Source organism: Haemorhous mexicanus, chromosome 16 (assembly GCF_027477595.1).
Source record: "Haemorhous mexicanus isolate bHaeMex1 chromosome 16, bHaeMex1.pri, whole genome shotgun sequence".
NCBI classification, from domain to species: domain Eukaryota; kingdom Metazoa; phylum Chordata; class Aves; order Passeriformes; family Fringillidae; genus Haemorhous; species Haemorhous mexicanus.
In genome coordinates, this window is record NC_082356.1 from 5209044 (window position 1) to 5223724 (window position 14681).

The following is a 14681-nucleotide window of genomic DNA, read 5'->3' on the forward strand; positions in this document are numbered from 1 at the left end:
TGCACTGGGAGGGTGGCTGAGCACTGGTGCAGGTGCCCGGGGAGGTGAGGGAGTTTCCCTCCCTGGAGAGACTTAAAAGCCACCTGGACACACCTGGGCAGCTGGCTCTGGGTGGCCCTGATGGAGCAGGGGCTGAGCAAGGTGACCTCCAGAGGTGCCTCCAGCCTCCCCCAGCCTGAGATTCTGTGACTCTGAGAAAAAACAGGCGGCAGCTTCCTAAGGACAAATGAAAAAGCTCCACACATGGCAGGTTTCTCCTGTCCCCACCAAAGTGGTTCATGGCACGTGGCTCCCTTCTGCAGATTCCTCCCCAGAGTGAGGGTGCTCCTCAAGGTCACGCCTTGAGGCTGAGAGAAACGTTTGCCTGTGTTCATTGGTGTGGGTGAGTAGTATCAATCTTTAATTAACACTTGGTTTTGCTGGCTTGACTAGAATTGCTTCAATGTTGCTTCAGATGTAAAGCACTGTATTGGAAGTTATAGGTCTCTGCACTGGGTAGTAAATAACTCTTATATAGATCCATTAGTTTCATGGTGATCATAATAAACTCTTTATTTTTCTATAAATATATCTTTCATCCTATGGAACACAGTTGTATAAAGGCTCAGTTACACCTATACTATCCTTTAAACATAAACTATTGACTAGTCTAGGACTGCATCCAGCTGCAGCCTGGCTCCTCTCTGAGATGTTCAGGAAGCAAGGAGGTCCCTTCTGCACCTCGTGTCTCCTGCCTGCTCCCTGCACAGCTCTCCAGGTGGTCCTGTCGGTCCTGGGCCAGCTGTGACAGCAGCAGGGACACCTGAAAGAGGCACAAGGCCCGGCTCAGACAAGCCCACGCTGGCAGGAACACCTGGAGCCCCACGGTTCTGGCTCTCGGGGCAGACACAGCCTCCAACTCCAGCCCTCACCAACACTCTGCCCTTGGGCAAGGGGAAAGGAACAGGCTCCCAGACAGAACAGAGCTCAGATGATCAACAAGTCCAGCTCAAGGCTGGCAAACCCTTCCCACGTACATCCCTCAGCCACCACAGGTCTATTAGAGAGAGTTCTGACAGCATTTAGAAACGCAGCTCTGTTTTCCAAAGCACACATTTGGGCCACTCACCCCTTTCTCCACAGGCTGTGCCTCAGCACAAGGGCTGCTGCTCCCCTGAGCTCCTGGAAGACTCTTCTACTTGAGCTGCTGGGCTGCCAGCCCAGGCATGAGGGGAATGTGGTGCTTGGGTTGTTTTGGTTCTTTCTTGAGGCATTTGAGCATCCCATGCCCCATTTTATCCCCATTGTGAAAAACGAGGTTCACTCTCCTGTAAAAGTTTAAAAGTTGAATAAAGAACAATAAGAGACAAAGAGAATAAAGCAAAGTTTTTGCAGTGGGTGCTTGGCATTCAGCCAAGAGCAAATTGCTATTTCAGAGATGTCCTTTACATACCCTTTCTATTGCATCAGCCTACTGCATAGTCATAAACAATTATGCATATTTAAACTTTTCCCCAAACTAGTTTACATGTTCCAAGAATTGTTTAGCATGGCTGCTCCTCGGGTCCACCTTTTCAGAGCATGTGCCTTTCGTGGCTGTGGTTTGAGTCCGCCCTTGTTATCACCTCCTGTTTGGGCTTTGGTCCATGTTTTCTACAGACAGTGGGTGCTGATAATTGGCATGTCAGCAGCAGGGGGCTCCATCAGATGTTCATTGAATGTTATCCCAACCAAGCAGGCAGTTTAACACAGGCATACTATAGCAGCTATTTCACTACTATGTCTAGGCTTAGTTAACAACAAAAAAAAGCCTATATTTTTATAGCAAAGTTACTCTAATAAAGATACAGAACCCATCTAAATATTTGCAAAAAGACAATATTAAAATGTGTATTTAAAACAATACTTTTCCTGGCAGCACCCATATCTGCACCCCTGATAGCTGAACAGAGGGGTGGGGGTTTGGTTCCACAGGGGTCCCACAGAAATTATGGACACAAAGTATTACATATCAGTGCCCCACATGCCAATGCAAAGTGACTCCGAAAGGCAAAGACACAGTCTGAGCAGGACTCTGACACTGGTGCTAAGTGTGCCCCTGTGACACAGACGAGGAACGTGTGGGCCAGGGCACCAATGCTGCTCTGAGCCCTGGGCCCCACGGAGCACTGACATCAGCCCGTGTGGCAGAGTCCCTGCCCAAGCAGAGTCTCCGCGAGCCCTGGCGCAGCACTGGTGCCCATCTCCTGCCCCAGAGACCTGTGCCTCCAGAGGGCTTCTCTGCCAGAGGGCAGCCAAAGCTGACCTGCACTGGGGGCTGTGCTCCATCCTACAGGGGCTCTTGGGAGGAGCACCTGGAGCACCTGGTGGCAACATTTGGTATGTGCCAGATGATGTTGCTCCTTCCTGGAATGATTTTTTCACGGAAGGGATTAGCAGTAGCACAGAAACACCAAGAGCTACTGAATTTCACAGGACAAAGAGACTCCACCAAAACACTGTCATGTTTCCTTGTGTGTTGGGGAAGATGAAACAGGAAAGCCTTACAAATATGATTGCCTGGCAAAAGATTTTGAGAATATAGAAACTATAAGCGAGATTGAAATGAAAGCAAGCTTTGACATCCCTTAGTTACTGAACAACAGGAAAACAATGGTGTGGCCGGCTGAAGGTAATCCCCTTTTGATGAAACAATACCCTCTGCAAGCAGGCAGGTCCAAGGGTCAGAGCAGACCCTGCCAGCTTGGCAGAAGGGGTCCGAAGTGTAGTTTTTAGGGTTTAAAATGTAGCACAATATGGTAATGTAGTGATTCTTATAGGCTGTATGTAAATGCTATAGGATTTGTATGTTCTACTAGATTGGTTAGTGAGAATCAGAATATTCAACACAGAAGATGATTTATTGTATTGTAACGGGAACTTTGCTGCCTTGTTCTCTTGTTCTCTTGTTCTCTTGCTTTTACTCTTGCGCTCTTACACTTACTCTTGCTCTCTTGCTCTTACGTACTTTTCTATGCTCTTAGCTCTTGCCGTTTTACGTTGTTACCCTCTCATCCCCTCTCTTCTCTCGGGCCTGCTCCAAGCTGCAGCTGGCAGCTCCCAGCAGGGCCCTGCACCCACGCCCTTTGCAATAAACCGCAAGTTCCACGACCTGGCTTCAGAGATCTCTCATCTCCATCCGTCCCGACCGTGCTACCCCCAGTCTCGCCTACACTTGTGCTTTTCTGTCTTTCTTGCTCTCTGAAAGAAAAAAAATTGGCCCAGCCTCTGCTATTCAACTGTCCACTTACTGTGTGTCCTCCTATGGCAGCTCATGTGCAAATAGGACTGGCTGCCTGCTGAGCACGGCAGTGGATGGCCACAAAAGGGAAGTCCCTGGTGAACATCAAGGCAGACACCTGGGGAAGTGCAGAGGATAGGGATAACTCTGGGAGGAGAAGCTGTTCTGTTTCTCTGATGATGGTGCCAACCCCCTAAAGGAGCAGCCAAGGCAAATGCTGGAAGCAGCCATGTCCTGCTGTGAGGCTGGGAAGCCAAGAGAAAGCCATTGTGGCCAAGTATGCTGAAGCCTTTTGCTAAATCACATGCAACAGTGCCCACAGTATTGCTCCCTTTTGAAGGGCGGCTGGTGCAGACGCCTCCTTGAGCAGGTGCCGGCGTTCGGGGTGCTGCTGTTCCGGTGCTGCTCTGGTGCTGTTTCTGTGGTGTCCAGAGCTGCTTTGGCAGCAGCGACTCAGACGCCCTGCTGGAGGAGACATCGCTGCCCTCGCCATGGAGGCAGAAGCTCTGCGGGCCCAGAGCTCTGTGTCAGCAGGGCCTCATCCTCAGCACCGTGGCCTGGGCAGCCGCAGGGGCCCGGGCTGGCCGCCAGCCCTGCTCTGCCCCCTGCCCTGGCAGCACCCAGTGACCGTGCCCCGGCAGGGCCCCCTTGCCCTCCTTGTCCTCAGCCAGCCCAGCCTGGGCACCTCGGGGGTGTCCCCACCCTCCTGCTGAGGCCTAGCCTCCAGGGCTTCTGCCCTAGGCGTGGGAGCCTCTCTGGGGAAGCACCAGAGCAGCCGGCTGTCAGGGACAAGGCGGCAGCCTGGGGGCTGCTTATGGCCTCTGACACCCAATTCCTCAAGGCTTCCCACCAGCCTGTGTTCCTACCCACTTCTGTCCCCTTGGAGCCTCCTGCCCCCCACTCTCTCCCACAGGGCCCTTGCGCCTTCCCAATGCCTTGTCCTGTCAGGGCCTGTGTAGCACCTCATCCCTTCACAGCCTCCCACCGCCCCTCAGGGTCCCCTCAGGGTCTCCCCCAGCCCAGCCAGCCTGCCCAGCAACGGCACAGCCTCGAGGGGACACAGATGGCCCTTCCTGGCTGGGCAGGAGGACTTGTGGCCATCTCCAGGCACCAGTCTGGCAGGGATCCCTACAGCTCCAGCCCCTGCCCAGCCGCTCTGTCGCCAGCACAAAGGCTTCAGCAGAACCACCAAGGGCCAAGGGGCTTCTGGCCATTTCCCCTTCCCCACTGCACGCCTGGGCAGCTCGCTTGGCACAAGGACCCGTTTTCCCCTCTTCCCCTGTGCCCTGCAGACGCTGGGCACCAAAGAAAGCTCCTGGGAGTCTGGGTATTAGAACACATTCTATATTTATAGCTTAAAGAAAAACTAAAAAGAAGGAAAAAAACCAATCTTAAAGAAAAGAAAAATCCTCCCTGGCTCAGATGGCCCTGGCAGACAGAGAGCCTCTCAAATCAGCGCTCCTCAGAGCCCCAGCAGCACAGCCAGCTGTGGCCCCAGAGACAAGGCCGTTTCTTGCGTGCCCTGAGATGTAGTATTGTCCACAAGGGTCCCAGGATGAAGGAAGAGATGAGAAAGTTGACACCATGTATCAGCAAGCTAGGTTTATTATTTTATGATAGAAAATATATTAAAACTATACTAAAAGAACAGAGAGAAAAGATTTCATCAGAAGGCTAAGCTAAGAATAGGAAAGGAAGGAATAACAAAGGCTTGTCTCTCACCGAGACAGTCTGGACAGGTGAACTGTGGTTGGCCGTTAATTCCAAACAACCAGATGAGACCAATCACAGATTCCCCCTGTTGCATTCCACAGCAGCAGATAAGAATTGTTTACAGTTTGTTCCTGAGGCCTCTCAGCTTCTCAGGAGGGAAAAATCCTAAGGAAAGGATTTTTCCTAAAACATGTCGGTGACATCTCACCCTTTTTATTTTAAATAAATTAAAAGGAAAAGTGTTTGCAATTTCATCTGCTGGGCCATGCAGAGGAAAGAACAAGCACCTGAGAGGCTTAATGTTGCCAATCAAAACATCAATCACCGCTGATGTGGAACCGTCAGGGAAATTCTTCACCTGCAAAACATCAAATTACATCACACACCAAAACAATCTTAAGATATAAGAAAATGCAAAAACAATAAAACAATGAAAAGAAAGTTCATTGCTTCAAGTCCAAACAGCTGAGTTTCAGGGAAAGTCCAAACTGAAGATGTTCCTCTCTGACATCGCTGAAAGTCCCTTTTGGTCCTGAAACAGGCTTGCTTGGCTTTTCAATGCTTTTTGAGCTGCTAGCTCTTTCAACTCTTTTTTTTTTTTTTTTTTTTTTTTTTTTTTTTTTTTTTTTTTTTTTTTTTGACGAAAGAGCAGCTGCAGAGAGGAGCCACTGAGGCCCTGCGGGGGCCCTGGCCCTCGTGGAAGGATCAGGGATCCCAGACCTGGCCTACAGAACGGTGGCCCAGGTCCTGACGGGGGAAGCAAAGCCCCCGAACCAAACAGCTGCTGGCTGGGCGGAGGCCCTGGCCCAGGGAACCGAGCCAAACGGCCCAGACCCGGCCCGCGGAGCGGGCTCCGTGGTCTCACAACCCAGCACTCTGCTGCCAATGCCTGGGCAGCACGAGTGACTGAACGCTTCATCCCCTCTGAACCGGTGCAGACCAGCAGCTGGGGAAGAGAAGCTTTCCCAGGGATCATCACCCCAGATCTGGGGGTGCTTTGTCCCCAGAGCAATTGAGCGAAGCTCACTTTCCACTGTTTCTCCTGCCTCTGCAACGCAAATGCAAAAGGTGTTCCTCCTTTCTGCCCCTCGGTACCACCCCCACCAGGCTGGGGACCAGAGGCAGAACCCTCAGGAGCCACCTCCCCCATGGTGCTGGGGCGCGCAGGGGGAGTCAGGCATTCCAACCCCCAACGGGAACCTCCGAACCAAACCCGAACCGGCCCGCGAAAAACGCTGAGTTTGAAAGCAGGCAGACGGGCTGAGCCCGCAATCAGCTGTCGAGCCACAACCCCCCCACGGAGGGGCAGGCCGGCATCCCCTTCCCCTGTCCCAGCTCCCCCTGCAGGGGCAGCCTCGGGACAGCCCGAAAAGCTCGGGGGGGAATCCAGGCTGATCGCAGGCGCTGCGGTGGCCGCCGCGGGGAGCGGCGGGGCCACGGGCGGCTCCAATGATGGTTCTGTTTGGTGGTTCTCAACCTCAGCCTCCTCCACTGGCATGGCAGGCAAAGGCGGAGCCGCCGCGGTCGGAGCCCTCACGGGCTCTGCTGGAGGGCCGAACGCGGATTCGACCGGCGCGGGCGGCGCGGCATCGACCCCCGCCGGGCTGGGGACAGCAGCCGCGTCTTCTCCGGGTACCGGAAGCTGCATCGCGGGCGCAGACAGCAAAGCCGGCGGAGCCGACACGGGAGGCGGCGGGACAGCCGCGGGGGGCGGCAGGGGCGCGGGGCCCGCGCCCACCGGTGCCGCCTGCACTGTTGCCTCACTTTGCTTCGGGAGCGGCAGCGCAGTCGCGAGCTCTTGGCGATTGCTGTCGAGTGCGTCGCCTAGCAACTCGGGCGAAGCCCCGGGAGGCGGTGCTTCTGCCACGGGAACGCCGACAAACTCCGCTGGAGGCGACGGGTCCGGTCCGGGCTGAGGCGGTGCCGCGGGAGGGGCCGCGGGGACTGGCACCTCCTGCGGGGCGGGTTGGGGTGGGGCCCGCGGCTCCGGCTCGGGCGGTGGAGCCAACTCACCTCCCCCCTGAGAGCAGCGAGGCGGGGGAGGCGGTTCCGTCGGAGCATGCTCCAAAGGCGCAGAAAAAAACTTTTCTTCTGTCGCGGGCAAAACTTCGCCCCCCCGCCGCGATTCGGGGGGGCTGGGAACCTGCAGGCTGTGGATTTGCACTGGTTCCCCTCTTGCCAGCGCCAGCGAGAAGGGAGACATACCTCGGCAATCCGAAATCCACTGATATGCAGACGCTTTCCGTTTCAAAACTGGGAAGAGAGTTCTGAATGACGGATAAACCCGAGGAAATCCAAGTCCCCGGTAAAGAAGGTCTCGGATAATGAATTCCATGCATTCCCATATGTATGAATCAAGGGCATACAGCACATCAGTGAAAAAGCCATGGTGCTTTGCCCACCTGAAAAACTCATAGAAATGTATCTTCAGCATAGGAATTCTGTCCTCATGACCCCATTTTTGCCAGAGGCCAGTAAGTTTCTCCTCTGAGGGAGAGAATGGAACCTCCGCCTCCGTAGGCACCCTTGTCCACATCTGAATCTGCCTTGTAAGAAGGGAAGCATTTTCAGGAAGGGAAGTGTAAACAGTACCTTGTGACAGTGTCCTCTGGGCTTCGGCAGACTGCTCTGTGCTGCAAAGACTTCTGGACATCTTGTCTCGGAGACTTTTCAAAAGGTTCTCTCTGCGGCCAGCCAAATGAAGAAATCTTCCTCACTCAGCGTCCAATTGTGGTGATTTCACTCGAGGCACCATCTGTCAGTTCTGTCCTCGGTGTTCACCTTCTGTGGTGGTGCTCCTTTTTTCACTCGGGGTCACCATTTGTAGTATTGTCCACAAGGGTCCCAGGATGAAGGAAGAGATGAGAAAGTTGACTCCATGTATCAGCAAGCTAGGTTTATTATTTTATGATAGAAAATATATTAAAACTATACTAAAAGAACAGAGAGAAAAGATTTCATCAGAAGGCTAAGCTAAGAATAGGAAAGGAAGGAATAACAAAGGCTTGTCTCTCACCGAGACAGTCTGGACAGGTGAACTGTGGTTGGCCGTTAATTCCAAACAACCAGATGAGACCAATCACAGATTCCCCCTGTTGCATTCCACAGCAGCAGATAAGAATTGTTTACAGCTTGTTCCTGAGGCCTCTCAGCTTCTCAGGAGGGAAAAATCCTAAGGAAAGGATTTTTCCTAAAACATGTCGGTGACACTGAGAAACCCATCTTGCAGCTTCCCTGACCTGTGGGAGAGTAGGGAATACCAAATGTATGGTGAACACCCCAGTCATTTAAAAATGTGGCCCATTCTTGTGTGGCTTATGAAGGACCATTATCAGTTTTAATTTCTTGAGGGACACCCAGTGAGGAAAATGCTTGTGAAAAATGCTGGCAAACATGCTTAGCTGTTTCTCCTGTATGTACAGATGCAAAAACTGCTTTTCAAAATGTATCAATAGAGACATGGATATTTTTAAATTTCCCAATAGAAGGGTACTTTGTGACATCTGTTTGCCACTTCTGCAAACCTTCCAACCCCCTTGGGTTGGTGGCTCCTGTAGAAGGGATAGTTTGAACTAGCTGGCAGTCAGGGCAAGCCCCTACATGGGCTTGTGCTTGCTTTAGGGAGATGTGAAAATCTCATCTGAGGGCCTGTGCATTTTGCTGAAAAAAGGCATGACTCAATTTAGTTTGTTCAACAATGTTAGGCAAGGTAGCTGCAGGAAGCACAGAGGTGCAATCTTTACTGTCTCCTGCAGCTCCCTCATCACACGCTGCTGTGGCAATGCATCAGCTCGTGCATTCCCTTCTGCCATAAATCCTGGGAGCCTGGAGTGAGCTCTAATGTGAGCAACAAAGTAAGGATTAGTTCTGTGTAACAAAATTTGATACAGACAGGTAAGCCAAAGACACAATTTGTCCCTGCTAACATCTTTTAAAACAGACCCCTCAATTCTCTAAACAATATGCAGAATCAGTGACTAAGTTAAAAGGTTCTGGGAAGAGCTGAAATGCTCTTACAGCTGCAGCCAATTCAACAATCAGAGGAGAACTTTTGACCTTTTGAATGTCTTGTTCTCAGGATTCAGTGTTTTTATTTTGCCAGGTAACCACTGCCTTGTGTGTTTGTCCTGACCCATCAGTGAAGAGAGTACTGCATCTAAAGGCTCTTCACTGATAAGGGGTTTCTCTTTGTAGCATAATTTAGCTTTGATCAGTTTGTGTGCTGGTTAATGAATGGAGCAAACACCTGGAAAATCTAACAAGACATACAGTAAATCTTCTGACTTTTGCATGGCCCAATCAAAATAGGATTTAATCACAGGTAAAGAGATGATTTTAAATTCACAATCTGCTATGTCAGGAAGCCTTACCTTGCCCTTAATGACAGTTTGAGAAATCATCTCTAAAAGTGATTGTCTTTGGTGACCTGTAAGAAAGAAAAAGCCATTCAATTATTAACAAAGGATTATTTTGAGAAGAGTCCCAATGGAAGATGAAGCCATACAGTCTCAGTGTTTCTCCTAGAACTGCAAGGAAAAAAGGTTTATCTGGAACCTAACAATGTGCTTGTCTGTTTTGCAGAGCATTGGTAATTTTCTCCAAAGCTGTAGGAGTAGGAGATCTGGGGGATGATTTTTGTCTCTTTCAGTGGTTCTTGTTGCCGGTGGCGACCTGCCCAGCGATGAGATGCAGGTCCCAGCGAAGTTAACTTCCAACTTCCGTGCACCTTGGCCATGGAGCCCAGGCCGGCCCCGCCGTGCAGGTCGGAGCCCCGCGGGGCCGGAGCCAGGGCCGAGCGCGGGGCTGCGGGAGCCGGCGGTGCGAGCGGGCCGGGAACGGGGCAGGCTGGGACGGCGGCGCCTTTCCCCAGCACAGGCAGAAGGGCAATGGGATCCAGGATTCGGGATCCTTCTCTGGGCCGGAGCAGCAGCAGTTTCTGTTCCCTTCCCCCCTTTCTTCTTCCCCCCACTCTCACAGCTGGAGAAGCTGGCTGAGGCTGTGGCTGCGAGAGTTCAGGTGCAGTGGGGGCGCAGAGGGGCGTGGCGGCGGGGCATTCATGGCAGATTTCCACTAGGACTCGGCAAGCAGGGAGAAGTTCTGCTGTTGTTTTGTCACGCCGAGAGATAGCATTATACAATTTAACCCCCACAGAGTCCCAAACCTCTCTGGTATAGAAAGCTTCAGAGTCAGCATTTGGAATATGAGTTATAGTCCCTTTTCAAAGCTATTTGAGCTTTTGATTTGCAAGGTTTTTTGGTCTTGATGCACATAAAGATTTTAAATGCTGATACACATCTCTCTGCAGAACAGACTTATTCTGCCCCATTATTCCTGGTGCTCACCTGCTGTCCAGCTATGCAGTAGGTGCTGTACATAGAGGCTCTGATCCAGGTACTGTCCAGCAGCAACTCCTGTCTGGGCCTTGGTCACCCTCCTTCCAGGTGCCTGATCCTCGCGGCCGCCTCCTACTGAGTTCACCGGGAGGTCTCTTACTGCCAATAAGTTCAAGTTCGCCAACTAAAGCGTGGGCGCTACTGTAAGAGCCTAAATGAGAGATGTGGGACTCCAGGTGGCTCTTCAAAATGCAATTTATTCAATCCAAGACGTTACAGCATGTTGTATTGTGTTATTATATGTTTTAGTTGCATTAGGTTGTACTTTGGTTTATCCCAGTTCCCCCCTGTTAGAATGGTTCTGCCCCTGCTGCCTCTTCCCATCCTTTTAATGTCAATCTCCCCACCCCTTTATAACACCCTGCACACCCCATTCTTGCTGTCTCCAGCTGGCTGCTTTCCCTGGGTTAGGAATCTCGTTAGAGCTCCGAATAAACCTTGACTTTGCACCCAACTGGAGTCCACTCTCTTCTACCAATGTTGTGCTGGTGTCTTGTCAGAAAGGTGAAAGCCTCAGCCGCTCTCCCGACCTCCCGAGGAAGGGAAAGTGTCCCCCGCTGCTCGCTGTGCCGGAGCAAGCCGGGGTGACTCCGTGCACACACTCAGAGAGGCACTGCCACAGCAGCAGTCCAGGGTCATGGGCAACAGAGCCTGTGCCTACAGCTGTCAGCTCCAGCTGCAGGCAGGCCTGGAGACCCTTTGGCTTTGGTTACAGTGCATTATATACTTTTCTTTGCTTAGCATCTTAATACAGTAGAACCAATCTATCCCTTAACTATTATCTATAGCCTATCATAAATCCTATAATTACTATATTCATGTTACTATTCTCCAATCACTAAAAGTTAGTACATTACAGTTTAAGCTAGAAGTTGTTTTTCAGTTTTCTTGCAGTGGAAAATTCTGAGACCTTTTTTCTACTTGCCACATCGGCAGGCTTGTTTGCCTGTGCTATCTTCCAGCTTGGTAAAAACATCTTCTTGTTTGAGGTGGTTTATCCTTTGCTCTAAGTCATGAAAAACCCTTCTAACTAACATACCCTTTGCCTTTTTGGTTATCCAGTAAGACTGGTTCAGAAATTCTTTTCTTCTATATCAAAACTTGCTTCTAACTCTATTCCTTCATCAGACTCCACATTTAAAAATCTTTCTGCCATACATACGTATCTGTGAGACTTTCTTGTCAAACTTTCATCCTTCCCAACATCAGGTTCTTTTGATCCTTACTCTTGCTATCATCTTCACAAAGATACACAAACACACACAGACACAGATTGTGTTGATTTAGTGCCATTTTGCATTGACTGACTCTGGATTTTTGATTGTTGCCTTTCCTGGCTGTGCCTTAAGCATGGTGTAAGCAGTAGAGTGAAGCTTGGCAATGCACCTTGTTCTGTTGTGGCTTTGCTATGAAATTTTTCTCTGCCCACAGCTTTGCCATCATCCTTGCAGTGATGTCCAAGTGCCTGTGCCATGCCAGGTCTTTGGCAGCGTGGAGAGCCCTGGACTGTGAACACTGAGGCCCTGGCACTGCCTGTGACACCAGGGCTTCTCAGCAGCCTGCAGCCTCCTGAGATGTGCACCTGGGCTCTGCTGGGACCGCCTGGGAACTCAGGGTTCTTTTGGAACATGGAGAGCTGAGGCATGTCACCACATAGTTCCTGTGACAGCACGTGACCTCCTGAGCCTTGGGCAGCCTGGAGATGGCTGGAATGTGCCCAGGGAGCCAGTGTGACGGTGTGTGACACCGCAGGTCTTTCAGAGGATGGAGAGTGCAGGTGTGTCCCCATGCAGGTGCTGTGAGTGCGTGTGAGCTGCCGGCTCCTCAGCAGCCTGGGGACACATGGGATGTCACCCGTGAGAGCCTGTTCTAGGCTGGAATCTGCGAGGGCTTTGGCAACTGGGAGACTCCTGGCATGTCCCCCCTGAGCTGCTGGGGCTGTGTGTGGCCCAAGTGTTCTTTGAGAGCACTGAGAGCCCAGGATTTCCCTGTGGGAGCGCAGGGAGTGGCTGTGACACAGCAGTGCCTTGTGAGCTGACAGTGGCCTGGCATGTCAGCTGGGAAGGGCTGTGAGTGCCTGTGAGCACACGTGTCTGTCTCATGGCCAGAGAGCTGTGGGAGGTGCCCCTGGCAGGCCTGTGAGTGCAGGGGAGCTCAGGGCTCTGGAGAAGCCTGTGGGCACGTGGGACACCAGGCTGGAAGGCCTGGCAGTGCCTTTGCCCTGCCTGCGCTTCAGCAGTCTGGAAAGCCCTGGGAGGTTGTAACAGGATGCTTTGGGCTGGCTTTTCTGCCCTGGAATGTGATCCAGGCACTTGGACAGTGTCCAGTTTGCCAGTGTCTCCAGGTGGCTTTGCAAGGGCCAGCTTGTGTGTTTTAGTGATGGATTCTGCTGAAACTCCTTGTGGCTACTGGCCCTGACTGAAGGTGCTGCTGGGGGTCACAGATGGGGTAGATGAGCTGCTCAAGTGAGCTGGAGGCCCCTGCATGCCAGTCAGTCCCTTTGAGCTGTAAAAGTGCAGCCCCCTGGCCTAGGGGAAGTTCTTCTGAGCTGTTCCTGCCTGGAGTGTGTGGAGCTTCCTCCCTGGGAAGGGGATGCCCAGCAAGGCTCCGCCTGGAGGTGCAGAGAAAGAGAGCTGCCCACGAGTGTTGCTGTGGGGAGCTCCGCTTCCTAATTGTATTTTTGTCTTGTTGGAGTAGGACTGCTTTCTGTAATGTTGACTCATGGGGGGCAGTGGGTTGGGGACAAAGAGACCACTCACCCCGATGTTCATGGGGCAAACAGAGAGCATTTATTCTCAAGCCCTGCCTTATAAAGGGCATTTGAAAAACCAGGTCTGGATACTTTTATTGGTCTCATCTCTACACCTCTTCAGGTTCTGGGCAGTGAAATGGCTGCAGCCCAGTAGAGATGTGATTGGCGAGGCCCAGTCAATTGGGCAAGGTCAGTCAGCCTGGGGGCTGGTTAATTCACACAGTAGAAGCCAGCCTGCACTTTGACACACGGCAACACTTCTGCTCTGCCCCACAGACACTGGAGCAGGAGTTCTCTTGCAGAAATGCTTGGGGACCTTTGGTTTCCTTCCAGGTCCTGTAGCAGACCTTCCCCACCCAAGGGAAATTCTCTATTCCTCATGTCCAAGCCCCAGTGCTGCAGACAGAACCAGGGGGTGACACGTGGGCTGTACCACCAGTGCCTTTCCCTGGAGCAGGAAAATTGTGGCTCTTCCCTGCTGAGACAGTGGTTGAGAGGAGAGGGAAAGCTCATCCTTCCTGACCTGCTGGAGCACCTGTAGGGACAGTTTCTGCACAGTTCAGACACAGCCCCAGAGGAAGCAGGGACATTCCATTGGGACCCCAAAATTGGGGGCCAATCCAACTGCACTGGGAGACCCCATGTGTGTCCAGCTTATTCTACCTGGGCTGTTGGCACATGGTCAGTGGCTGTCCAATGCCATCCCCCTGGCTGGCACTGATCTCTTAAGGCAGCCTGGAGCTCTCCTTGGTCAAAGTTCCCCAATTTGGACCCTGCAGACACTTCCTCAATACCTCTCCAAGGTGACCTCAGCACACCAATGATGTCACAGCACTCGTACACCTGGTCAAAAATCCCCATGGGGACAATCTGGTCTCTCCTCCAAGGGCACAAAGCAACAAAACCCCCAAGGAAAATCTTCCCCAGTGGGCATGGTGCCTCCTTGGGCAAGTTCCAGAGCAAATAGTCAAGGCAGTGGCCTGAAATGTTTTCCCAGCTGGGCCACAAGACATCTTGGATGGATCTGCATTGTCCCTGGGGAAAGAAATGTGCAAAACCCTTCACTAATGCCCTGGAATGTCAAACAGGAATCACAGCCATGGACAGCTCTCGGGAACCACTTCACAGTGGATTTTCCTTCCTGGAAGCCCAAGATGTCTGAATGTCCTCCTGGTGCCTCGGGCAATGGGTAAACAGGGCTTGTCAGAGGTGCTGGCAGGGCACCAACACCCCTCCTCCTCACAGGGCACCTCTGTTACCCCAGTTAGTTCCGAGTGGCTGCCTGGGGACAGGTGCCCACTTCCCCATGTCCCTGGGGATGGGCACATCCTGCTCAGGGCCAGTGCTGGCCTTGGTTCAGGTCCTGGGCATTGCAGAGACCCTGTGTGGGCACAAGGGCCCTTCCCTCAGGAGCTGCAGGTGATGGCAGCCAGGGCCAGGGCTGGAGTTTGAGCCTTGCTGGGGATGGGGTCCCTGGCACCCTGCATGGGGCAGCTGTGTAGAGCAGGACACAGGTGCTCTGGGTGGGCACGGTGGCCATGGGTGGGACAGGGTGAGGGGCAGG

General features: G+C 52.3%; 1 long non-coding RNA gene across 1 annotated transcript; it reads right to left on the reverse strand.

The window, feature by feature from the left end:
• Window positions 1-526: 526 nt before the first annotated feature.
• On the reverse strand, window positions 527-9975 carry LOC132334927 (uncharacterized). Its single transcript, XR_009488568.1, has 3 exons — window positions 9343-9975; window positions 1109-1307; window positions 527-802 (listed from the first exon to the last, which is right to left on the reverse strand). It is a non-coding gene; the product is annotated as an uncharacterized LOC132334927 (long non-coding RNA).
• Between the last annotated feature and the right edge of the window lie 4706 nt (window positions 9976-14681).